General features: G+C 48.9%; 2 protein-coding genes across 5 annotated transcripts in view; one reads left to right on the forward strand and one right to left on the reverse strand.

Moving 5' to 3' along the window:
• LOC135918530 (ipis-1-like) overlaps positions 1 to 23,756 on the reverse strand; it is a 187,602-nt gene that overhangs the window by 113,196 nt on the left and 50,650 nt on the right. The gene's annotated exons all lie outside the window — the stretch shown is intronic.
• LOC135918531 (uncharacterized) overlaps positions 1 to 23,756 on the forward strand; it is a 141,982-nt gene that overhangs the window by 67,540 nt on the left and 50,686 nt on the right. The window contains exon 1 of one of the 4 annotated variants that reach the window (XR_010569672.1): positions 20,131 to 20,145. The exons of the other annotated variants lie outside the window; for them this stretch is intronic. The gene's annotated coding sequence lies outside the window, so the exon portion shown is untranslated. Of the gene's footprint in view, positions 1 to 20,130; positions 20,146 to 23,756 lie in introns of those variants that run through there. 4 annotated transcript variants of the gene reach the window in all.

Genomic DNA, 23,756 nt, shown 5'->3' on the forward strand with positions numbered 1-23,756 from the left:
TCGGCAAAATTTTTCACAAATCACCGGAATAAGAGCATAAGCCCAGAAAACTACGGACATCCTTTGTTGAACAAAGGATATCCGTAGTGGTTCGCAGTTTTCAGAAAGCCAACTCACACAGGAGGCTACTTGCATTTCGGCTCCTTGCAACCTGCTTCTCACAAAAGGGCAGTGGTTTCGACACTTCTACGACGCGCGGAGAAAATCTGCACGGGACAAGAAGACTACGCAGCCGACGTAAGCGTGGTACGACGGGAACTATCAGCCTGTGGTTACCCGTGCTCTTTCTTGAATGCTGTCGAACGACAAATGGCACGTCTGCAGTTACCCTATGCTGCCTCTAGTCAAAAGCGCGCCGGAATACCATATATCCCGTCCACAAGTGAAGCTCTAAGCCGTATTCTGCGTTCATACAATGTTCCAAGTGGCACACATTCCAATCCAGAAACTACGGCAATTACTCGTCAATGTTAAGGACAAATTACCAAAAGAGAAATTCCCAGGTGTTGTGTACGTTGTCCCATGCGCGGATTGCGACTACGTGTACATTGGCGAAACTAGTGACTTTGAAAGGCGTCTTAAAAAGCACAATTATGACGTTAAAAAAGAAACTGTGAAATCCAGTGCTCTGGCTGAGCATGCCACTTCAAGCGGCCACGCAATCGACTGGGGGAAGGCACGTGTCCTTGCCAGGGAAAAAGGGCTATCTCGACGCCTTTATCTTGAATCCCTCATGATTCAGACTACGCCACACACTCTTAACAGGAGCGATGGCAATCTGCCGTCAGTGTATGCGCGCTGCCTGCGTCACGTGTTCAAGACTATTTAAGCGAGCTGCTCGAGCACCTTTGTTTATTTTACCTGTGAACAAGGCTCCCGTGTGGGAGCCGAAACGCCTTCTTTTCTTTTAAATCTTTATTTGGTCGGCGAAGTGCCCCGGGTTTTTGTTTACCTTTTAACCATGTTTCATCCCGACCAGACGGGCTTCCGTCAAACACGGAACTTCATTAATAATACATGGTTCGCGCCTCTATGGCCGCGCACAGCAAACACCGAAGGCGTGACCTTCGTCGCCAAGCGCCCTCGTTAAGCGACATTCCCACCCGCGTGTCAAGCAGCGCCCTCTGGTTGACTTTAGCAAACAACTTGTGAGTTATGTCGCAAACTTGGTAATTTCCGGCGATGGCGCTTCGAGCCGCGTAATCACTGGCTAAGTCTCGCCTTTGACAGGGCACGTCAGGGTACGCCTGGCGCCTTCTCTCGTTAAATGGCGAATAATTACCACTCTTTCTGCCTCTCGTTTCTTCCACGGAACACAAAAAAGAGCGTCGGATCACTTGTATTCGCTGTGCCAAGCACGCTGCTTTCGCTGCTCTTTGTGCCTGATGTAGCGTAATTAATGAGAATTCTTTACTAATCATACACACTCTCGTTAGCTGTGCAATTTTGCAACATAATAGAGGCGGCTTATATCTTGTACCTCGTAGCAGCTTTACTGAGCCGAGCGAAACGGACACACCCTCGTTGCGCTCGCACAATATTTCACTGCTGATATACGGTCACTCACTGTTTGGATCACTGTGCGATAACGCATGGCTTCTCGAGCGCGGGAACCAAACAATAATCCTCTGTGCACCTTTGGTATGCAATCACCCCGGTTGCGTATGCTATTCTTGGGGGTGGAAGCTCCCCTCCACAAGTGGAAGCTCCCCTGCATAACAACCAAAGTAACGGGCAGCAGATTTCAATATGACTTTACAGCATCATATTAGAGGTCAATGATGTTTCTAATAGGATAAAAGAAAGAACTGCAGAACGTTTCCCAGCACGTGGGTAAACGTTTCTGTCCAGGCCAGCTACATGCTTTTCATGGCCGCCATAACTGAAGCATTCACAACCAATTATTTAGTAGTGGACATGGCACTCATTAGAAAAAAAAAAGCCTGCACTGGAATTTATAGCGTTTAACTTACCAAGTGCGAACAAACCAGGAAAACCTCTGCCTACTCCAATGTATCAACAAGGCGACTTATCTTAGCGAGGGCTCTGGCAAACACAGCTCCCCTAGTAAAAGCTATCATGCTAGATTGAAGCTATTTTTTCATCTACTGTTTACTAAGGCGCTACAGAACAAATGCAGCTTGTTTTTTATAATCTTTTAAAACGCAAAAAAATGGTTATTGCACAGTGGTATTTCAGTATCGTTTGCAGGAGAAATGGGTTCATATTTCTGAAGCGCGCTACATTAAAGATAACTTGACCCCTGCGTACTCCCTGCCATGGTCCAGAAGTTATCCTTCACTGAAGCTGAAAAACCTAATATTTCAGGTTGAATATCCGAGCTCCTGAGAAAGTATGTGTCGCATGAAAAGAACGGTCAAATTTACAATTTGCACCACAAAAGTATCTTCGCATGTGCCCATCAAGCTTGCATGGAACGCTCCCGGTATTATTCGTTCACTTTCGCAAAAGTCCGTAGGCATGTGCTAAGTGTTCCGAGTTTACCTGACATCTTTCCAGTACTTAAGTCGACTGCAAAGACGGATAAAAATTGAAGTTCACTATGGTTGAGGATTTAGCGAGTTGGTATTGCATTATAAAAGTGGTACAGTGCAACATGTAAAGTCAGGAACAAGCAGAGGCGGCCAAAAGAACGAACACAATGCTGTTGTAATTTTTTTTTGCAGCGATCTGTTCCTCCTTCTGGCGGGCTCTGCTTGTTTCTGCCTTTCCACATGGCGCTGTAACAGTTTTAGATAAAAGCTGAACATGCCTCACTAACTGTGAAAGGAAGAGGAACTCCCAAGTTAATATTTCAGCGATCCATATTGTCTTTCAAAATATTTTATTCGACTGTATTTTGACAGTAAATTAATTCTCAAAACACGCTTTCATTTGTTGAACCACCTAAGAACTTACTCTGCTCGACGAATAGTAATTGTGGGCACCCTTCCTCGTTTCAACACAAATTGTTTGTAATCAGTAGGCAAGGCGATTACACATTACTCAGATCGCACAACTTAGCCCTCAAGTCTGAAGGGTGTGGAGGCTGGGGCGCTCCTCAAACGCCCGCTGTTCCGCAAGTAGCACCACGCTAACCCCCCCCCCCTCCCCCCCCCCCCTTCTCCACCCTCACTACACGGCTAGGCGTAAGCAATGGTTGCAGCCATTGCAAAACATTTGGCGCATGTGGAAGACAATTGTTAAAAGTTACATCGACAATGTAAACAAACGCGGCTGTGTTTTCGCAGAGTCGGTGGTTATCACCCTTTTACCTTCCATTGAGATTGTTGGTTTTCTTTGTGGCTACAAAGAAAAGTATGAGCTTGGGCCACTGAGACTAAAACCGACTTCATGATAGCCATCTGTGCATAAGGGCTGCACATGATCATTCGCGGCGGTGACAAGCTAATGATAATATCCTATAGATGCTGCCGAGTGTGGCTTTGTTTGTGTAGAGCAGGATATACACTAGGATACGGGGGAGCAATGTCTGAGACGACACAACACATTTATAGTTAGTAGAAAAGATAACCCAGTATGAAACGTAGCACTACGCAACGGCATTTTTATACCTTGAATGGCTGCACCTTGGGCACCTAGCCAGCTTAGCGTTAATGGATGGCTCGGTCTCAAGGAGAGAGAGAGTGTGCGGCGTATGTGGCATTCGACTCGCGGGCCCGCCTCCTCGCAGTGCACAAGTTTAGGGTCGAGAACGCCACCAGTGCGCACAGTGCTGAGTCCATCGCTTTTGCGGAAGCTCTGAATTTTATTGCGAACTTGCGCGGAGCTTTTGTGGTACACCTACATTGACGCGTCTATTCTTCTATGCAGACGACAACGAAGATAGGAACATGGCAAGCACCTGAGCTTCGACTCCGCGCACCCAATTTGGCAAAAGCACTCTTTTCCCGGGCATTCCGCGTCTCCTCCAGCCCCACGAAATGTAGGCCAGAGCTACAGGTTGTGAAAAAAACCTGTGGAACAATAATTACCCTCTACAACTGCTCAGAACGAAGGCTATGCATTGCAATTGAGGGAATGCTACACCGGGACGACGACAAATTTACGACGACAAATTACACATACCTTGTCGCGATCTCCTTTCGCGTGGGTACCCACCCATGTGAAGCTGAAGCACTACAACACATTTATATTTAGTAGAAAAGATAACCCAGTATCAAACGTAGCACTATGCAACAGCATTTTTATACCTTGAATGGCTGCACCTTGAGCACCTAGCCAGCTTAGCTTTAATGGATGGCTCGGTCGCAAAGAGAGAGAGAGATGCAAATGAGAGAGAGGCAGGGTGGTTAACCAGACTTAACGTCCAGTTTGCTACCCTGCACTAGGGGAAGGAAAAAGGGGAAGTAAAGAGGGAAAGAAGAGAGTGACAAAAATGAAAGCGTGAGAAAAAATATGAAAAGCGACGAAATAGGGTCATTATAGTCTTTCTAATAGGCCACTATAACGTCGAAAAGTCAACAAAGCCTTGACCGACTTTTGCTGCGACGACAGTTCACGTCGTCATTCCAAAACTGACTGTTTTGAAAGTGGCCTGTCATCAAGGCTTGCCAACGCGGTCGCTTGTGACAGCTGGTGCACGCTGTATCTAGGAAAGTGGCAAAGCACGTGTTCAATAGTCTCCTCGCCACCGCAGTGACTGCAAGCCGTGCTGTCGTCCATACCGACTCGGAAGGCGAAGGATCTTGTGTAGGCGACACCAAACCACAGTCGGCAAAGTACAGCTGTTTCGAGTCGAGAGTCCAGATGGGGGTCGAAGTCGAAGGGATGGGTCCAGTCGGTGTAGACGTGTATGCTTTAAGCTTGGTGTGTTCCATAAAGTTTCGATGGCTTCATTCGCAAGCACACGAGTTTTCGTTGCAGCGTCTGTTCTTGAGAATGGAATGGTCTTGCAAGCCCTCCTCGTGTGCAGATCGTGCTGCTGCGTCGGCTTGTTCATTGCCCATTATGCCACAGTGGCTTGGAATCCACTGCAACGTGATGTCGTGTCCTTGCTCGACGAGGTGGTGAAGCAGCAGTCTGAATTCTAGAACTAGTTGTTCGTGGGGTCCTCGGCATAAGGCAGAAACCAAACAATGAAGAGCAGCCTTGGAGTCAGTGAACACGCTCCATTTCTTGGGTAGTTCTTCAGAAATTACACGAAGTGCACAACGAATAGCAGCAAGCTCCGCGGCAGTCGATGTAGTCTGGTGACATAGTCGAATCTTTATGGTGGAAGGTTTTGCAGGAAAGATCACTGATCCTGCAGACCCATTCACCATGGTTGAAACGTCAGTATAGAGATGATGATGCTCGTTGTACGTCTCGTACAGCAAGAACAGTGAAAGCTGCTTGAGGGCTGGAGACGAGAGTTGGGCTTTTGTTCGTATTCCTGGTACCATTAGTCGAACCTTTGCTTGAGCCAAACACCATGGTGGAAATGGAATTTTCGCTGGAGCTGTATAACCTGATGGAAGGCATGCACGATAAGCCAGGACTGTTTCACAAAAGGAAGCACGTGGTCGATCCTCTAGCAGTGAGGCTAGATGATGGGCAGGGGCTCGAGCAAGGTGTCTTACGTATGCTCTGAGCGCTTCCATGACTATATGGGTCTTGGCTGGGAAATTGTGTGCAATGGCAATTGTTCCAGCCGTTGACGAACACCGCGGCAATCCAAGACACACTCTAAGTGCCTGGGCCTGGACGCTTTCGAGTGTACGGATATTACTTCTGGAGGTGTTGGTCAGCACAGGCAAGCTGTATCGCAAATACCAAAGAAAGAGCGTCCTTGACAGTTGCATCATTGCATGTACTGAAAGTACCCCAGACATTTCCTCCAAGAAACCTAAACACATTAGAGATATCCGTCAGGCGCTTCTTTAGTTAGGCAACATGAGGACTTCAGCAGAGGTCACGATCAATGATTACGCCTAAGAATCGGTGCGTCCTGGCATAAGGTATGTTTTGACCGTCGATAGAGACATCGTATGATCTCATTGGCTTTCGGCTAGACGCGACCAATGCGCATTTTTCTGGTGAGATCTTGAGGCCTTGTTCATTTAGGTACGCCGATGTTGACGTGGCAGCTTTTTGAAGCCTGGCGCGGACTTGCGGCCGTGTCACACCAGATGCCCAGATGCAGATGTCATCGGCATACATTGATATTTTAACTGTTTTCGGAAGTCGTTCCACGAGAACAATGAGTACAAGGTTGAAAAGCGTGGGACTTAAGACACCGCCTTGTGGAACTCCATGGTGCGTATAATATTGCGAGGTTGGGCCAGCTTCAGTGTTAAGAAATAGAGACCGCCTATGGAAATAACTGAGTCCAACGATATAATGGACCGCCTAGGCCCACCGATTCCAATGCTTCAAGTATGGCGTCATGAAGAACGTTGTCGTAGGCTCCCTTTATATCTAAGAACATTGCGACGGATAACCTCTTACACATCTTTTGGTGTTGAACATAGGTTACCAGATCGATAACGTCGTCGACAGAACATCGGTGACGTCGAAAACCAGCCATGGCGTCCGGGTAGATTTCGTAATGTTCAAGGTACCACTCAAGCCTGGCGAGGATCATTCGCTCCATGACCTTCCCAACGCAACTTGCCAGTGCAATCGATCGGTATGAAGTAATCTCTAAGGGAGACTTGCCAGGCTTCAGAAGCGGTACCAGGCGGCTGATCTTCCAATCTTGGGGAACTTTGCCTTCCTGCGAGGACTCGTTATAGATATTAAGGAGCGCACTTCGTGCCCGTTCACCAAGGTGACATAGCATGCGTTAGGATATGTCATCCGGACCAGGTGACGACGACCGATTACATAAGGCGAGCGCCGCGTCAAGCTCTTGCGTCGTGAAAGGCAAATCCATGCGTGAATCTAGTGAATCTGGAATACGCTTCAATGTAAGCGAACCTCTGCGAGTTGGCTAGCCCGCAATCATAGCACAGAAGTCTTCCGCCACATCAATGTCTTGTCAGCGCTGGAATAATGCTAGGGCCTTAAACGGGAAGCGCTGTTCCGGAACAGAACGTAGACCTCGCACAGTTCTCCATATTTGAGATAGCGGTTTGCGGGGATCTAGCGACGCACAAAATTTCGACCACCGCTGAGCCTCTAATTTATCCATATGGCGTTGTATCTTCTTTTGCATTCGCCTGGCTGTTCTTAGATCCTGAATTGACATAGTGCGTCCATATCTTCTTTCGGCACGACGGCGAATCGCATGAAGCCGCTCCAATGCCAGGTCGAATTCAGAATACCTTAGAGAACACGTGAGTGTGCGCGTGGTTGTCTGTGCCGTTTTCTCGATAGCTTGTTGAAGTCCAGAAGAGAGGCCTTTCTGACAAGCGTCCTCAATCTGGGATTTAAAGACAGTCCAATCTATTCTTCGTATCGTGGTGGACGGATACGTGTTAGATATCCCATTGATCTTGAGGTAAGTGGGGATGTGGTCACTTCCGTGCGTTTCAATGTCCAAAAACCACTTAACATGCGTGGCGAGGCGGTGGGAGACGAAAGTCAAATCGAGGCAGCTGCTGTACGTTATTTCGCGCAGAAATGTTGGACTCGCGTCATTCAGCAGGTAGAGACCATTGTTGGAAACTAATGAAGCAAGTCGTCTTCCCGTCGCGTTAACCTTTGAGCTTCCCCAAATGCTATGGTGTGCGTTGAAGTCCCCGGTGATAATCCATGGACCAGGTTGTGTTTTTAAGATGTCTTCTAGTCTTTTGGCGTCAAATCGACTTGATGGAGTTAGATACACCCTCAATTGTGCAAAGGTGACTTTCCTATTTTTAACAGTCGTGCACACATACTGATTGTCGTCATGAGGTTGCACCGGTGGACGACGTGAGTGAGTTGACGGCGAATAAACACGACGACCTTGCTACTTTTGATGTCGCTTGATGAGAATATTGTGTCGTAGCCGGATAGTCTTATTGGATGGGATAATCTTGGTTCACAGATGAGAATGATTGGAAATGGGTTAGTGAGAATAAATTGACGAAAATCGGCGATGTGAGATCTTAGACCTCTCGCGTTCCACTGAAGGATCGACGCTTCTCTGACCTCCTTACGAAATGACTGGTGATTGTCAGTCATGGCTTCACTGAAGGCTTGCTGGGACGGGGCTCAGTGCGTCGAGCACTTGTAGTCCACTTCGAGCAGATGGAGTGTCAGTGCTTGTCAGCATAGCCCTGATGACATTCACAATGGATCGCAGCAGCGGGATCATTTGGTAGTCGACTGTTGAAGCCTCACCAACAGAAGCGGGCTTCGATGGGAGCATCAAGCGTGGCGGCTCCTTAGAAGACTGAGAGCTTGCAAGCGCCGGCCATTGTTCCACGGGGGCAGCCTTTCCCGTCTGAGGCCTCCTTGTGCTCTCGGGCGTTCTATTTGAGAATGATGGCGTTGGCGCAAGCGGCGCACGAGCTCCACTCTGTCTTGAGCGTTTCCGGCGATGACGACGTTGACGCCGGATCTTTTCTGAGGCTTCTCTATGGGTTGAGTTATCCCTGACCATTTGCTTCAGAACTTCGCAATCTTTTTTGATTCTTGGGCATTCTTTAGATGTCGCTTCATAGGTGCCTTCACAGTTGCCACATCTAAAGTTTGTTGCACGGCAGACATCTACAGTGTGTGATTCCGCGCACCGGGGCTAATTGGGGAGTTTGCGCAGGCGCCCTTAACATGCCCGATCTTGAAGCACTTGTGGCATTGAAGCGGCTTTGGGACAAACCACCGTACGACATCTCGGAAGCGACCGACCTTTAGTGCGAAGGGATGGAATCCCCCTTGAACACAATCTTCACACAACGGCTGTTGCCGAGTCGGCATACGTGCGTGATGACCACTCCTTCGTATGCCGGTTTGATCAGAATTGCCAGGTCCGAGTTCGAAATAGCCAAGTCAACATCGTAGATCACACCTGCAGTGCAGGCCCCATCCATAGGTATGACCGGTCGTACTTTTATGTTGCCCAAATCTGTTATCTGCCGTAGTGTCTCCAGCGTGGTTCCACGGGTTGTGTTGACAGCTAGAACATTCTTTCGTGTGTTCAGCCGGACTTCCTTGATTTCGTTTGGCGCCTTTCCCTCAAGAAAAACAGAGAGAGCTTGCCTGTTCAATGCTCGAAGGTTGACGGAAGAATCCACCGGCATGAAAAGGATGGTGTGCGGCCAGCGTTCACTACCTGCCTGCATGGTTGGCGTACTCGCTGGTGTCGACGCCTTCATAAGCCTCCTTTTGGCCTTTCGGCTCCTCACCGACACGAAACTGTCATCGGATGAGTCGTCCCCCGTGATTGAGTAGATCTCTGTGTCTTCGCTGGTGCTGGACCAGGTGCCTCGTTTCGTTGAGGAACTTGTCGATGTAGTAATCTGGCCAGAGGGGCCGGCAATAAGCTCTGCATCCATGGCCACAGGAGTAGGAGTCTCTCTTGAGCGTTCACTGGTGGTTGACCAGGTACCTTGGCTCATAGAAGAGCTTGCAGTTGCAGACTTCTGGCAGCACGAGCCTGCGGAACGTTCCGCGTCCATCGCCTCACGCCAGAACGCGGAAAGCGCCCCAGAGACTGATGAAAATTTGACGAAAACTGGCTAGCTGCGACAGGTGCGCTCTAGCACTGAGTAATTTCGTCGTCTTTATCTCCTCGGTCGCAAAGAATTATAAACAAGTCAACAGGTGAGTGGCCCGTAGGTAACTTTTATCAAATCCCTACTTGTGCAGTTAACGGTGAACTTCCACGTGAAATTACGAACAGCAGCAGCAAGAGATTTATTCCCATTCTAACATAAATAATTGTCTTTGGAGTTTGCAGTTATCATGATCTGTCCATCAGTTATTGGCATATTATTGCAACATACACAGGAATCACGGTGAACTCCAAAAATACAACGCAGTACTGCAGGCGCAGTATTGTGTGTTCATAGTATATTCGACAACCTGCAATCGCTGGTTATTCTTACAGCTCTGTATTTGCTTGGCTAAGCTCTGCTACACTAGATGGTGTTACCAGCCCATCCTCCCTCGTTCCAGTGCAGGAGATCCAGCGCATATTGATTAAACAGGAAGCCCGACACTAACCTGCGAGAACACTCCGAGGCGTGTTGTCCGAAAATTAGAAAACTAAGAAGAACAGGAACAGCTACACCACCGCTTTTGCATATTTATATATTGTCCAACCTTAGCAAATGCCGCAGACCTGCGTTTGCTCTGCTTTTCCTATTTATCAATTCCTTCAAGCGCCAGCTTTGAGGACAGACTCGACAGGCGCGCTGTCTTCCGCGCACCATCTCCCATTGCCGAGATAACCAAACAGCCACGTGTTCTCTGGGCGCGCGTGAGACAGCAGCCACGAGCAAAACTTGGCGGAACGGACCTGTCAAATAAGCGCACTGTTACGTTTCGTCTACGACGCGCGATATGGCTGGCGCGGATGCAACGGACGTCGGGGCTTCGTTCAAAGCGGCGGACATTTTGGCCTGTTCGGAGCGGCCGCGACGCATCCCCGCCGAGCGCGTCCCGGCATGTTCAGTGCCACGTGTCTTTGTGTGTGCGTGTGTGTGTGTGTGCCCACGCTTGTCAAAGCGCGGCAGCCGGGGAGAGGAGCTCCCCCAGTGTGAAGCGAGGAGGTCTGACCGGCGCCGGCCCGGCTGATGCGTCACCTCCTTGTCCCAACGTGTCTCTCAGCGTGTCCGGGCCCCACCATCACGTGACGTAGTCCCGTGACCTTCCCTCTTGCCCTCAACTCCGAGAGTATAAGAGCAGCTGCCCCCGGACGCCAAGAGAGAGGCTCCGATTTCTTCTGTTGAGTAACGTGCTCGTGCTCTCCCGTCTCTCCACTTCGGTCGACCTGACCGGCCGCTCTTTTACGATGCTAGAATAAACAAGTTGTTCTGTTAGCAGTCGAATCATGCTTTGCCAGGACCTTCGGATGCTTCCAGTAGTGCCCCAGGCCGCCAGGCCAACGCTACCCTTGGGGCTTGCGACCCAGTTGCAATAACGGGTGTCAACACTGAGGTTCCAACAGCAACCTGCCTGCCGGTCAGATACAAGCAAAATGCAAGTCGACGGATCAAATCGAGCTGCGCTCCAGCTATCGCCGCAAACATACCGAGATATCATCTCGGCAATAGCGTCCAACTGTGGCCGGACTCTTCGCAGCGCTGGCGTCTGTCCAAGCCGGTCCAGCCCACGCTGCGGAGCGTTCGCGTTAAGCGTGCTGACGGCGGTACATAAGCAAGACGAAAGGATAATAGGCATGTGCCACAAGACATCGCCATCACTCCCTTTATTTCAAGTGTTGTATAAGTTGAGACGAAAGAAATGCCTAGAAACAGTTTAATCTTTACATAGTTAACAGCTTGTAGTTACCGCCCGTCACTTCATTGTCCCCCCCGTGGAGTCGTGCTCCTTGCTCCGGAAATCGAGTTTGCCTCGGCGTGGGGGTCAATGCCCCTGCTCTGTCTTCGAAGGAAAGCAACGGCGGACTGGGACGGTGCCAATGCCACATGGCAAACCTGCTTTAGCTTTTGAATAAATCCGGTGGACGCACCGCTTACAAGCTGTCAAAGACGAGTATTCATTGCCTCCGCCAAACCGAGCTCCTGCAGCAAGCTTAATTCACTATCAGGGGAGCACGGCTGACGCACAATATATCTTCTCGTTTTACATAAAAAATAGCTTACAGCTATTTCCGGTGCCCTTTGGTTACGGTTCCGGCATATCACTCGCGTCTGTGGCCACGTGAATTTCTGACAGCTGAACAACACTGCTAGTAAAGAGTACGGCGTCCTCACATCTGCAGCGCGTCAAAGGCAGTGCTGTGACACTGCAGCGTCAGCCCCGAAGACAAACTACGCAGCTTCACACAGACATCGAGAAGCAGTGCAGGGCTTCTTCATTTAGCGTAATTTAATGGAATAAATGCTTTTACGGTGAAGCTGTTAGCCTGTTGGTAGTGAGCATTTTTCGCGTCCGTCCCTCAACAAAAACTATCATTGTCATTAATGGCACATATCCCCTAAGCAAGCAAAAATGCAATGGCTAATCTCCCTCGTAATGTAAAGGCTACAAGCACTCAGCAAAGTGAAGCGACGAGGGCATACATTTAATGCAATCGCCCATACAACACACAGAAGTGCATAAGTTTCAAGAAAGAACAAGCTCTAAAGAACCATCCGAACCATCAATAAAGCATTGAATACCCCCCTCAACAGTTGTAGTGGTGGTTTTACAACAGTTGTGCTGGGTATCCACTTTTGCAGGACAGGAATAGCGAGTCACTTTTCTCATTTTTGAAAGCATGGTTCGGCGTTACGTGTAAGCTGGCAGACTTCGCTGTCACTGCCGAAGGTAATTTCACAGTTCTTCAAGAATTCATGCCAAATAATAAGAAAATGTGCAGAAATGAACAATTGACGACGATTGTCAAGGAGAGCAAATGGTCGGAAGCTTCTATAAAACTATGCGTTTTGTTAAAGGAATGGTGCACTTGAAGGCGTATATTGGTTTCAGTGAATATGTCTAAGTACAATGTGTTGCCGCCTTGTGCAATTCCGAAAATAGAGGAGCTAATCGGCATGGCTGTTAACGGATGTGTAGGTCGCGGTGCACACAGATTGATCGGTAATGTGCGTGTTGTCTCCAATGGCGCGACCGACAGTGCGGAAGGCGACTCGTATCCTTCTGTCGCACTACCGAATCAGTCTCCCGCAGTCGCAGCAGGGGGCAGAGGGTGGTGGAACAGAACAGGAGAGCTGTCCTACCACAATGCTCCACGACAGCATCTAGGATCAAAGGCCTCGCGCGACCACACGTGCGTCTCAAAGCGGCATAATATAATCGAGTTGCAGCGAGAACTAGACTCCGCGATAGCACACTCTTGTTGCTTCGACGTCTTTGTACCAACGGTGAATAGCCCAAACACCTCGAAAACGGAAAGTTATTCGCTTTAATTCACCACTTCGAATTCGAGAAGCGATCGTGGTATACAAATCAATCTAGAAAAATTTATTGACGAGCCCCACTTGTGGGACCACATTAAAATGCGCTTCGATGAGCCATTGCCCGTTTAAGGCCAGCTAAGGATTGACCGGCAAGGCAGATCTGTATGAAGGAAGTGCCAGTTCTCAATGCCGACAGCTTTTCGCTTTTCTGTAGCCACGTACGTACAGAGATCAATTCTTTCCTTCGTGTGACGCTCGGAGTATAGTGTTATTTTTGTTGTGCAGAGGAGGGCAGGTGGGTAAGTCGAGTGGTAATCATTTACTGAATCGCGATGTTCACATTACGAAGCACGATGTGTCACTTTCTTAAATGGAGGCAGGATTGCAAAGTTCCGGAAGATCTATTTCTGGTTTCTGAAGTTTTCAACTCAACCCCGCCTCCCGGCAGTTGTTGAGTTGAACGCCAGGGTATACATCTCATTCATTATGAAGACGGTCTAGTCATTGATTTGCAGTATTCTGTTCTTTGCAGTTATGCGCGTGCTTTGCTCTGATTATTTTATAATTGTGTGGACACAACGAAACACTGTATGCGTGGATTAATGAGCTGAACGCGGTAGGATGCGATATTTCAAGTGAAATGATAAATTCAAGGTAGCAGAAAGCTGGAAAAGGCGACTAGCTAGTGAAAAAAAAATGTACGTTTTGAGCCGACTGGGGTGGCAGCATATCGACGGGGTGTAAACCAAATGATTAATTATAATTAAACGTGAACGCTAAAGATTCCTAGGTGGTCAGTATTCTACCACTATGGTATTCCTCTTAATCCGATAGGGTTATTGGCACGTACTACCGTGGCATTTAACATATATGTTAATATATTGATCCTTTCGTTTTAGTTCTCCAGTTACACTTCGTATTTTGCGCTGTAGCAACTATAAATCGTCCTAATCGATTTCAGATCAACAAAACTAATTGTATTGCAGCGAGGAATTTTAACGCGCACAATAAAAGGCTTATGAACTTCAGTGAGGCCAACGTGTCGGCTTCAATTGATTTTTTTTCCTACGTTGAGAGAATGTATAACGAAAAAGAAGGTAGCTTAAGTATCAACTCGTAACCATCATGCGCTGGTAACACGCGGAAGCCCGCACACGTCTACATGACCCTCAACATCGGCTCTTGAGTGTTTCTATAAAGGTGCCAGAGTTTGTATGTGATGCCTTGTTTTTAGCGACATGAAAAGCAGTGTTTGGTGCGTGAAAGGAAGTGAATGTACTGCTGACGTTGCTCGCAGGTGTAATTCAGGATGGCGGCCTTGCAATATACCTCAGGACCGTAATTTCGTGTGCATAGGCATAGGCGTACATCATGGCGCGGCGCTTTAGCTGGTGCTTCGCACCCCCCCCCCCCCCAACCGCTTCCCAGGTGTCTATATCCTCCCCACCGCGTAGTAAGTCATAAACCTTAACGATAATAGTTCTGGCAAAAGCATGCCAATTCTCAGAGAAAAAAGCGATGCTCCTTATGGGGAGAGATGTACTCAAGAGCAGGTAGAAGAAATGAAGATGTTCGAACCCTGCTTCCGCTTACAACGGCGCCAGCAAAAGCTTGACAACGAGGATGTGTCTGCCGTACGGAAAGACAAACTATAGTCTTGGGTGTGCTGCGAGAACTTTTAACAAACAACTCCTCTTCTCCATATACTGGGCTAGTTTCGCACCTTGTTTCGGTTGAACTACTAGGAGGCACGGGCAACCTCAAAATGGCGCTGGCGGAAGCCGTCCTCACCGAAGCTGTTCCTGTGTTGGATAACCTCAGCGTATCGCTGATTTACACCCCTTGCATTTCTCCCTCCATTCAAGTCATATCCTGTTTTATGTCAGATAAGCGTCTGTGCCCTACTACCGCAAGATATTGTCTTTACCTCTGCGGTGTGGTTCCATTTTAAGCTGCCTGCATCCTGCATGTGGTGTGTGGGCGTGGTAGGTAGTATTTCGACGTCTGTCAGTAAAGTGGGTTTACAGTGGCGGGATGCCCTTCTGCGTGAACGTTTGCGATGCGCAACGAACTAAGTCGGACAGAACAGTCTCTTTTTCCTACTCATTTCACATTAGTTGAGTAACCCGGATTAGCGCGAAGGAACTTGTATTCCTTATGATGTAAAATTATTAAAATGTTTAAAATCCACAGTTGCTTCGCTAAACTGGCCCGGTACTATAGAAAAACGGCTTACCATGCACGGAGGGCGTCGGCGAAGTTGAGACGCGCTCTTTCACGTCGCTGCAGTGACACCTTAATTTCCAATGTCACTTGGATTTCTTTGGTTTTGCTCTTTTGAATGAATAGCAGCCTGCACAGGACGTTTTGAGGATTTCGCTAACATGAGACGTGATTGCCTAACTTTAAAGGCCAAATGCAGCGAAATTTTGCTTTGTGCAATTCGTCATAAACGAGTACTCTAAACTACTGTAGCAACCTTCGCAAAGGCGCCTAGTCGGTAATTGCCGAATTTTCTTCGTAACAGCTTTTAAACAGGGCCTAAGCAGTCGACGCGTGCGCCTGGTGGTGCTCTCTATGATGTAAGCGCCAACACGTTGGCTTCCTGAATTTTTTTCAGCGAACAACGGTAAGCCGTGGGTGCCACTTATCTCAGAGGCCAGACCGAGGAGCCGCGTGCTCAAGGTTATGCATCTTTCCATTGCTTCTTTCCATGGTCAAGCGTCAATTTCAGTGAGAGGTAAAAGCGGTGTTTCGCCATCTGGAACTGCTATTTTTGCCAGCTCTTCGTAGTGAGTCTAATCTATCTGAAAAGTTAAATTCTATAATTAAATATATCTGTTAAAGTAAGCTTGCTTAGGTGTTCAAAGAATTTCGTTGCGCTCGGACTTGTAGAGAGGGAATTACTCTGGGAAATCTTCATAAAGCAAGCTAAAATACATAGCTGAAACTCAGCATATTGTTACGGGGTTGTTGCGAGTATAGAAAGAGTATATTTACGATATGTATAGAGGCTGAGTCAGAGAAGTTAAGATGGCGGACCACCAAACACTCAGCAGCCAGCGTCTCCAATCTTCGTCCTACCTCTTCTTTCATCCTTGCGTACCAGGACCCCCGGGCGGCGAAGCGCCGTCTCGGCGCATGGTAGGCGAAGAATTGCGAGCGAAGTATGGCTTCAGCCGCGAAACGTACACGACGTAACAGGCATCTGACTTAAGGATGCATCAAAGTGTAACGGCGAAATCTCATAATTTACATTGGTAACTTGGCGCATGACTTCATAAGGCCCTGGGTAGCGAGAGAAGCTTCTGGGAGAGGCCAACCTGACGACATGGTGACCAAAGGAGCACCCAAGCACCTGGCGCGAACTTAACATTGCGATGGCAGCTGTCGTGGCAATGTTAAGCAGCGGCAGCAGCGGCAGCGGCAGCGGCAGCGGCAGCGGCAGCGGCAGCGGCAGCAGCAGCAAACTTCATGTACTAAATAAGTATACTTCTTTTTACTTGCGGAAATGGTGTGCTGAAATTCCAACTTTGGACAAATTAAGAAATATGTCTATAGGTACGTATTCCTGTAAATACCTCATTTATCTGGCCTATACCTTTCCAAGAACGTCCCTCCAAAACAGTCAGTCAATCAAGAAATTTATTGAGGTCCTGAGGAATTTTAAACCGTTGGAGATCCACACCGCAGGCGACGCCCAAGTCGCGACGGGAACGTGGTGACGGTCCGCTAGTTCTTGCGCCCTCTGGACGGCCTTGAGTTGGAGCTTGAGGTCCGGGCTTTTGAGGGCTTCTCCCCATTTGGGCTCACTGGAGAGAGGGCCCTTCGGTAACGCGGTACATTGCCACAGCATGTGCGAGAGCGAGCAATAAAATTCTGGACAGTCTGGGCAATTTGCCGCGATGTCTGAGTGGTAGTGACTTAGTAGGCCTCGTGACGGATACAAGTCCGTTTGGAGCATTGGAAACGCGGCCGCCTGCGCGCGTTCGAGTTTGGCCTGGGGGAGAGCGGGTATTTGATTCTGTCTTTTCGATGGCGTGAGGTGATTACTTAATAAATGAATAGTGGCTCATTAAACTGAATGTTCAGCCCCTCAGAGGCCGTGGGACCGTCGCGGCGGGCAAGTTCTCGCGCACGGTCGTGGGCCGTTTCATTGAGGTTGGGTTTTTGCCGGTGACTGTCTTTCCCCATGGGAGCGCGGAACCAGGAGATGCATCGTTTGCTCTTTTTTTGAGCTCGCTAGTAGTATATGCGCTACTTCTTTAAATACGTTGCCGCTTTGGTAGGCCCGAATTGCGGCACGCGAGTCCGTGAGGACATGGGTAAAAGTGGGGTCTGTCATGGCGATGGCTACGGTCATCTGTTCTGCTTTAGCGCTGGTGGTCGTTTTAACCGATGCGGATGATCGTAATGTAACGGCAGAGTATTTTCGGAATCTGTAAAGTTTAAATTCTGGTTTTGCTGCTCATAAACCAAAAGGTTTGGTGTATGCTCTACAACGACAGCGCGATGTCACGGAATTCTAGCTCAGTAAAATTATTAGGAAGGATTCTGTACGGCTGCGCTTTAAATATGGTCCATCTTTGTAATTTTAAATGCCTGTCAGCTCGATTATACATTGTCTTCCGTGCTTGAGATGATGCAACCATGCAGATGCAGGGTGCTCTATGATGCTTCTTTCTAAGTGACGACAGTGCGCCCCATTTCCGAAACCACAATCAAGATTACAGCATTCCACTCCAATTGCCCTTTTTTCGCACTTCGTCAATAATACATGCAAGCTGCGCTCCACTGTAGTTATCACCATGATTGGCAGTTGCTTGGAGATTCATCCTCATACGATTGGTCGGTTGGCGTCTGTATTTGGGAACAGGCATTCTGTACACCGTACCTTGTCGCTTTAGGAACTTACGGCCACATGTCCCAAGAAATAGGAGCATTAAAGCTTCAGACACACGGTCGCAGTTTGCTTCTAAAAAGCATTTCGTGCTTGACGACAACAATGCATAATACCATATACACATTGAACGGACACGTGTGCAGCAGCCACCACGCTGTATCGCGCATGCAATAATGTACGAGCGACAGTTATATTATCATCAGAAAATGTTTCCATTTACGCTATACTTGAGACACTGCACCTAGCAATGTACTTGATTTGATATTATTTCTGTGTTTCTTTCAGAATGCTGCGTTACATGTTCCTTAAGGCTCACGTACACCACTCAAAAAAATTGCAGACGATCGATAGGCCGTTCTCGATGAATTAGTGATAAAACATTATTATAATATAAGACAAGCTTTCTTAGTCTTGGAGAACAGTGCATTGAAACACAACGAACGGTAGTTAGAATGTGCAGGTTTTATTTATATTATATACACAAAGAATGACGCGCCTATCGTTTAGGGAAGTTTCTTTTCTTCTTCCGCAGATTTCTAAATCTCCATTGGACACTATAGCGAAAGTGTCTTCACTTTCTGTCATATTGTTACACATGAAGTGTTTAACGCAGAAACAGATAAATCTGGTTGATAGGCGCGTTTCGGGAGTGGTCCCGAGGCAGCTTGACTAACGTCGTTCTCTTCTTTCTTCCACCTGGTTGTCGGCGCGGCGGCCGTGGTTCATGACAGAGCTTGTGACAATATTACTGTATTATTCCCAGGACACCAATTCCTTCGTTATGATTTGTTAGTAGTACAGAGTACGTTTTTTTTTTCAGTTATTCGCCATTCAACTGTTCCTGTTACTATCGAAAGGCTCCGTGCTTACGACTTCCGCGATTGCAAATCACTTGCTACTATATGCGCATGCGTCATACACCGCGTGAATTAACTAAGTCTAAATACATGTATCGCATAACCATTATTCAAATTCCGTTGCTCTCTGGAGCTGAACAGATGATATTCATGAGAGGTAAGAGTACGCTGGGGGAGCAGGCTGCGTGGTCCGAAATGAGTGCTGTCATAGCAAGTCCATACCAGTTAGAAACGGACACCAAGCTGAGGGTAGGGGCCTAGAAACCTTCGCTTTAAATGAAAGGGCTACGCGCCAGGTCAATCAGCAGCACCGCGGAAGTGTAGGCAAAAGATCATGCGCTATTGCAAGGTATTCTAGCACAGATAAAAACGTAAAGTGATGCAGATAATGGGGACACGCGGAACAGGTACCCGTGCTGATGGAAGGCACATACACTGCCAAGGGTGGCTGAGAAATAAGTGTTGTGATACCACAAATAAAGTGTTAGGCGTGTAACATAGAGTAAGCGCGCGTGTGGGCGTGGCAATTGGAGATCACTGGACGGAACCCCACGTCAGTGCTCATAAATAGGGTAAACGTGATGACAATCACTAAAAACTCACAAATTGCTACATTGCCTCCATACGTGTTTTTTTAGTCTCTCGGAAAGGCATGAGCACTAACGTTGCCATGATCACATACGTTTTTGCCATTATTACCTTTCCTTCGTAGCGTGGTCTCAACATCCTTGGTACCAGCAACGTACGCAGGTTGCAAGAGCGGAGCAACCGAGACTTACAACGCGTATCTCCGAACAGAATGTCGTTAGTACACACATAGAGGCGTCTTCCGCCCCCAAAAAGCTGATTGGTCCGCAGTCACAGAATGCTGCGTTTGTCTCAACTGACTTGATGCCAAGTTTCCTGTCGAAAAGCAAAGGCACTGCCAAGTGATAACGTTTTTTTTTTATGCGGGTGACTTAATTTGGAAGTTCCTTTTAAGCAAGGGAACCGTCTAGCCATTAGGCCGTGGAATGATCTCGCTATCTCCCGGCTGCCCTCCAGTCACCAATAAGGTCCATTTCTGAAGTCGTAATTTCTGATAAGCGAACATCAAGATGTTCGCTAAATTTAGGACACGTGTAAAGCTGTCTCTCACGTACTCGAACAACACCGTGCAATGATAAAAAGCCACTTCTGCAGAGTATCCGGCCAAGTCGACCGCGGACGTACTGACAAGCGAACCACTGTGATAGCCGCGTCTCGCAATTAAACTGCCGTCTCACTCACTCGCTCCTTTTCACCACATATTGTTGTGTCTCTCTAGCCTGTCGCTACAGTGAAGCCCTAAACGCCGTCGGGCGAGAATAGCCGGCACCGCCGTCCGGTCAGCACCGCTGGGCACTTTCAGAAGAGATACCACGCTGCTTAAAGACTGCACAACGTTTAGGTACGCTGCCCGCATGTGACTGATTTTTGGGCCATTTCGTTGATTTGTAGCCGGCCCGTCGCCTTCCCACGACTGCCGCGTCGCCACTGTGCCGTGAGATGTAATGACGGCTTCGCGTCAGCGGATGTGCCTCACACGCAGCTCGTCGGAGAAAGTTTCGTACTCCCGAGTCGGCAGGCGAGCGGACATTTATTGCTGCCCGCATGGAGGGAGCGCTTCGTTTTACGCGCGCCCATTACGGAGCTGTGTGAATTCGCTTAGAAGGAAGAAAGAAAGATTTATTGGTGGCGATGCTTTGTCTGCGTCGCCATCGCTTAGAGGGCTGTTATTGCATGCTATAACTCCCTAAGAGATCGGCACATTTTTAAGCGTACCAGACAAACTACGTCAAACACTGGCTGGATGCGACGATAATTGAATAGGAGGAGTTAGTAGTGGTGGAATGTTGATGCTCTTTATGTCAGGCAAGACGTCCACGTGCCGGAAGCATTCTTGCAGCTTACTAAAGTCAGTAATCGGGAGAACAAGGGAGCCTAGGAGTACGATTTTTCATTAGTTAGAGGCGTATAAAGAAAACAGATTTCTCCGTGCAGTTGTTATTAACTTAAAACAGCCCTCACGTGACGTCTCCGACTTCACATTTTGCAGACGCGAAATGTTTTTCACTTCGGTCAGCATAGAAGGTAAATAGCTAAAACCATACGTAAAGAAAGAACGTAGCATTGATGTCTTTACAATCGTTACTGGACACGCGCTTTACTTTGGTATCGCTGCACAGAAGAAAGAAGCCATTATCGATCATGGCAGTGACATGCGCAGGGGCCGCCGGAGCTAAATTTAACCTTCCGCGCGACGCTCAGAGATGCGTAGTTCGGTAGTATACGCTTGTCAATGCGAGTGGTTGTGGCCACGTTTCAGATGGCTGACTCTGCTTTAGTAGGAATAACTCATCGAGAGAGAGAGAGAGAGAGAGAGAGAGAGAGAGAGAGACAAAAGGGAAGGAAATACAGGGAGGTTAGCCAGTGTAAATACCGGCTGGCTACCCTGTGCTGGGGAAAGGGGTAAAGGGAATAAAAGGAGAAGGAAGAGAGCAAAAAAAAACAATAAAAATGCACACAGTAACGCGATGTTACGCGCAACAATCGTCAAAGGCGTTCGCATAGTTCACATGTCCTTAAGAAATTGAGCAAAGCCCTTAAGGCCTTGAGTGCCGAAACACGTCTGGACCAGTGTTCTAGAACTTTCTCTTTTGTGAAGTTGCGATTGTCCAGTTTCTCGATCACGGTCACAAGCACTTTTCTTTGCACATTGTGACGTGGACAGTCACAGAGGAGGTGCGCGATCGTCTCTTCGCAGCCGCAGGTGTCGCAAGCAGGGCTGTCGGCCATTTCAATGGGGAAGGAATAGGAGTTCGTGAATGCCACGCCGAGCCATAGGCGGCACAGATGTGTTGCTTCCACTCGTGGCAACCCTGGTGGAAGACGGGGTTGCAAACTTGGGTCCAACCTGTGAAGACGTGTGTTCGTGAATTCACTGGTGTTGCACAGAGTTAGCGTAAGCTCACGTGCGAGGGAGAGAAGACTTGTGGCTGCATCTGTTCTTGACAGCGGTATGGTTACAATCTGGGCACCATCATGTGCCGAAATAACTCATCGAACTCAAAGCGGTACCTACCAGGAGCTATAAAGGTTACAAGTGTGCATTTCTTTCTCCAGAAATTTCATGTTTGCTCCGCTATCGCGCTTCGGCGTTCAAAACGTACGGGTCTATGATATATATTATGGATGTGGCTTGAATGGACTCCGGTAACAAGACAGAGGGATAAGCAACCCCTTCCGCCATGGTGTAACCTGTCTGTCTCCGCAAGGAGTGCATCCGGAGATTGAGGCAAGCGCAAGAGCCCCAACCATGTACGAGTGCGGCGGCCTATAGCACGGTAGGCAGGGCACTCTCAGCTGGCAAAAGCGGAGAAGTCTTTTCTGCACCATAGTGTGAAAAACATCTTATTTATTTATTTACATAAATAAATAACAATGCAAAACCTATGCAAAGCCTATGCAAAATCAACGCGTTTGACTGCTGCTACTCCTTTAATAAGCGAAAACTTGGTGAAAAGGTAATGAAAAAAGGGGTATAAGACAATGCGCTACGGCACAGCAATCACTTACGATGCGCCCCGCATCGGACTTAGCGCCCACCTATCACGCGGTGAACGTCGAGCAACGCAGCGTTCGGCGCGACAACGAAACGTGCGCCTGAGCGAACGAAACGAACCAAAGAACTCGGTGTCTCGAAGGGGAAACGATCTACGCCAGCCAAACGTCGTGATCGGCACGGGCAGAGAGATAGATAGTAATCTAAACCGGAAGCACGGCGAAGCGTCGTCAGGGGAGAGGGAGTCCCGCGACGCGCCTGGCAGCGGTCCCAATGCGCGCGCGGCGCGCCTCCTGTCGGGGCAGCGCCGTACATTGAGAGGAGGGGGTCTTCTGTGTTTGCCGCAAGATGGCTCTGCGTGTGCGGAAAGCGCAAAAGAAATGCAGCGGAAACGCACTTCGCAACTCGTGTAATTGTGACTTCTGTACGTTACATGTTCATAATTACCGATATACACCGCAGTACAACTTTCCACGGCTGGTTTCGAAGGCAACACCGCATTCACTAGAGGCGCGTTTGCACCGCTTGGAAGCATCGAACTCGTGGCTGAGCGGTAGCGTCTCTGTCTCACACTCCGGAGACCCGGGTTCGATTCCCACCGGGCCAATCTTGGAAGTTGCTTTTTATTTATGAAACGCCTGCCGTGATTTATCGCTCATGGTCAACGCCGCCGACGCCGACACCCGACGCCGACGACACCGGCTTTTCTGCGACACGAGCTCCTTAACGCTATCGCGTTAATACAGTTTTTTAGAGCGCAGCTCTTTGGCGTCCGTTCCTGGGTTTCGCGTCGTCGTCGTCGGCGTTGTCGTCGGCCTCGTAACCAGCTCGCCGACGAATCTGCTGCTCCGCCGCCGCGCATGCGCGCTGTCGGCTCTCCGGGCGAGGGAGGATGATGGAAGGGAGGAGGAGAGACTGTGGAGGAGGGCTGGCTACACAGATGGCTCTTTGGCGTCCGTTCCTGGGTTTCGCGTCGTCGTCGTCGTCGGCGTTGTCGTCGGCCTCGTAACCAGCTCGCCGACGAATCTGCTCCGCCGCCGCGCATGCGCGCTGTCGGCTCTCCGGGCGAGGGAGGATGATGGAAGGGAGGAGGAGAGACTGTGGAGGAGGGCTGGCTACACAAATGGCTTTTTGGCGTCCGTTCCTGGGTTTCGCGTCGTCGTCGGCGTCGTCGTCGGCGTTGTCGTCGGCCTCGTAACCAGCTCGCCGACGAATCTGCTCCGCCGCCGCGCATGCGCGCTGTCGGCTCTCCGGGCGAGGGAGGATGATGGAAGGGAGGAGGAGAGACTGTGGAGGAGGGCTGGCTACACAAATGGCTCTTTGGCGTCCGTTCCTAGGTTTCGCGTCTTCGTCGGCGTTATCGTCGGCCTCGTAACCAGCTCCACCCCCCTTTTCATCCCCCCAGCGCTAGCAGCGACCGACTGATACCGCTTTCGTGAGTCCGCTACCGCACTCAA

Source organism: Dermacentor albipictus, unplaced genomic scaffold, assembly GCF_038994185.2.
Source record: "Dermacentor albipictus isolate Rhodes 1998 colony unplaced genomic scaffold, USDA_Dalb.pri_finalv2 scaffold_15, whole genome shotgun sequence".
Taxonomy (NCBI): Eukaryota; Metazoa; Arthropoda; class Arachnida; order Ixodida; family Ixodidae; genus Dermacentor; species Dermacentor albipictus.